Raw genomic sequence first — 3,853 nt, 5'->3', positions numbered from 1 at the left:
TGGTAGTAAAACCAAAGTTAATAACAACAGGATTAGAAACAATAGAATGTCAAGTGATAATAGTGTTTATTGCTTGGGGGCCCAGATTGAACCTGCACCCTGTTATGGACCCTGACACTCTAAGTTCCCTTTGGTTGGGCCAGTCCATTTAATTAGAAATGCATATGAAAAAGGGCCATGGTTTTTAAACATAAAAGCTAGCATTGGGGAGAAGGTTTCAAGATATTTAGATAACTAGGGTTCCCTTCTCAGATCTTTTTCCTCTAGAGTAAAGGTCAGTCTTCAAACAGCTCAATTTACACAGCTTTCAAGCTGATCCCAGCCAGTCTTAAGGAGACAGTCCTGTTCTGGAGGACATGGCATTTTTTTATCCACTCTCCAGAGGACAGCCCATCCAAAGAAAGAGGCCAAAGGGCTGAAAAACTGGCACAGTTTTATTCAAAGCAGACCCTTCCCAAAGGAATTGGGGCAAAGGCATTTTCAGCCAGCTTTGATTGAAATGGTTTGATCTTAAGAGCGAATTATCAAACAAATACTTGCATACAGAACAAACCCTTAACCAGAAACGTTTAAATAGATCACAAATAAAGCCTAGAGATCATGAAACACAAAGAGAACATGAGCTATGATCCAGGAGAAAGACATACATTCAAACTCCAGGGTCAGTGAGAAAATCAATGAGTGACACTGGACTCAGTTTTGGGTATTTCACCTTGTGCTCACCAGGCCAAGAACCACTAGCTGTCTTCTCTGGTCCCCATATGGGCCATTAAAATGTTGACCTGAAATCAATAAGTTGCCAGATATTTCTCCAGTGAAGAAGGATTAGCAGAGATCAGGATCAGCAGAGAACTACAATTTGGTGTCTACAACAATGATGAGCCACAGTAAAGTCACCCTGCAGGTAAAGAAGAACACTTTTACAGAGAGGAAAAGGAAGTTGAGAGAGGGCTGTAGTAAATGAAGGGTCCAGAGCTTTTCATTGGTTGAGTCCTTGCCAGGAAAAAGAGGACTCTCTTTTTCCTATTGGTCTCTGTTATCCATGCAGCATGTGAAAGCTCCCTCTCTGGTCACCCTACTCTTTTCAACTGAGGTTTCTCTTTATTAATTTTTTTACATAACTATTACTAAAAATAAATAAATAAATAAATAAGAATACTCATTTAAAATATTTGGTTCTGAACTATGAGACTTCATTGGAAATTAGATTCCATTTTTAAATGTTTCATTTCCATTTATAAAAGCATAATATTCTAAATTGAGGGTCAGAGATCTGAAAGAAAAAGTGAGTTCTTAAATATTCATCAGTCAATAGAGCATTAAAACAACATAAGCAATATTCCAAACAAATAACTACTATTAAGATTTTCCCATCAGTTTGTTTAGTCCAATATAATTAATTTTGGTTCCCCTGGATCTCAAATCAGCAGTTTGTTTTCAAGAAGGCATCTCATTATGAAATAAAAATGTCCTGGAAAGCTTGAGTCAATCCTCTGGTATAGTTGAAAAGGATTCTAAGTGATACACGCTTAATAATCTTCAGGTATCTTTTCTGTCTTATTTGAGGTACCAGTTAAGATAGCTGGTAGAGACATGAAAACTGACTTTGTTGAAAACATGAGTTCCAACCATTGAGTATTTAAGTAAGAACTACAGGAAAGCAAAGTTCACCTATCTATGAGAGTAAATGGCTGTTGTTAATTTATTACAGTAATCATTAATACCAAAATGGAAAAGAGCCATTGGAGTGTACAGCACATAACTATTTCATAAAATTTTCAACTCTCTTCCCTTGGGGGTAAGAATAAGACATTATGAATAATGAGCATATTGACAAATACACCTACATTTTAATATTAAAAGCATTTTACATCTGCAAAATTAACCTAGGTAAGAATGAGCTCCTCCCATTTTATCATTCTCATTTATCTCTTATAATAATATTAAGCTAATTAATAAATATGGAAAGGATCAAATAACCCCAAATATTCATTTTATCTTAATAAGAAGAAATCTTTGTGATTTGCTTGGATGCACTGGGAAATATCAAAGATACTTCCAGGTGCAAAGATATTTTAATTTTTTAAAATTAAGAATCTGATCCTGAGAAGACAAAATCAAAATAGTTATCAAAGGAGATCTGAGTACTTGATTAAGATGGAATGATGGGCACCTGTGAAACAATGTTTGCCTATTTAATCAAAGTGACAATATTATATTTTAAAATAAGTATAAGAAAAGTTTATGTGGTTGTAAGAAATTTTAGCTCTTTCAAAAATGTCCTGTTATTTTTTTTAACCTATCATAGACATTAGCAAACCATGACTGATTGATCTAGCCATGAATTCATGGGTATAGTTTATAAGCTAATAATAGTTTTTATATATTTTAATGTTTAAAAATTAAAATAGGAATAACATTTTGTGACATGTTAAAGTTATATGACATTCCAATGTTCATGAATGAAGTTTTATTGAACATGGCCACACTTAATCATTTATTTGCTTATTTATGGCTGCTTTCCCACTGCAATGATAGAGTAGTTGTGACAAATCTTACAGTCCTTCTAATCTGCCAAGCCTAAAATATTTATCATCTGGCCCTTTACAGAAAAAAAAATTGCTTATTCCTGTTATAGAGATCAATAAGTTCAACACAGAGCAGTGAAATTTTTTCTGGTTGAGATACTGAATCTGTTGCTTTCTGAGTAGATTACATAAAGAGTAACCTTTTTACTACTCCTTGTTAACACTAAAAACTCAAGATCAATTTTCATTTTAACAAAGAGAAAACCAAATAAGATTCAGGAGCTCCTTTCTTAACAAATCATCTTGCTAGTAAGCCCATCAACATTTAGCAAAATTTGTCAAAATGTTAATACATTTCAATGCCTCTTTTCACTCTATTATCTGCAGTTATTATAAGTGAAGACTAGATTTTTTCCCTGCAAAAATCTGCAACTTTCTATGTCTATCCAGGTTATGTCTTTTACCAATCATTCACTTTTTGAAACAGACACTTTATTTTACAAACTACTCTCATTTTTTTAAATAAAACACCTCCCATTCATTACCTTGTACACGCAGTTGTACTTTTCTGCTACTGTTAATTTAGTACAGTCTCAGTTACCCACAGTAACTATATCCTTAACTAACATGACTAACTTCTTTTTCACAAAGAAAACATCTATCATCAAACAAGTAGCAGATGAACAAAGCTCATGAGTCTATGTAAGAATCTTGGAAATCATGGTCGGACATGTATACTACTTTGTATATAACGACCTTGTGTGCATGCTCAGACACTAAGTCATGTCTGACTCTCTATAACCCCGTGGACTGCAGCCCGCCAGGCTCCTCAGTCCATGGAATTTTCCAAGCAAGAATACTGGAGTGGGTTGCCATTTCCTCCTCTAAGGGATCTTCCGGACCCAGGGATCAAACCCACATCTCCAATGCCTCCTGCATTGGCAGGTGGATTCTTTACCTCTGAGCCACCTAGGAATCCCAAATTATGAACACATAGTTTTCAGTTTTTCACAATCCTATTCAGTGTATAGAACTAAATTTATTTATCTGATCAACAAGCCAATATAAAAAGTTTATGAAGCTCAGAATCACTAGTCTATTTATGAAAAAACAAACCTAAATATAATAAAAAATAAAATTCATTGATTGTGTTATATTTAACACATAAAAATTAGAAAAAAGTCATATAAGTGTTCTGAAACTAGTCTAAGTTGTAAAAAGATTCACCTTGAATATATGAACTTGGGTTTCTGTATAAATATGCCCAAAATTTCTGTAAGAAAAGTTTTTCTTTTTCTCTTAAAAGGCTAGCACATGCTAAGTTT

Source organism: Bos javanicus, chromosome X (genome assembly GCF_032452875.1).
Source record: "Bos javanicus breed banteng chromosome X, ARS-OSU_banteng_1.0, whole genome shotgun sequence".
NCBI lineage: Eukaryota > Metazoa > Chordata > Mammalia > Artiodactyla > Bovidae > Bos > Bos javanicus.
Note: the sequence above shows the minus strand (reverse complement) of the source record.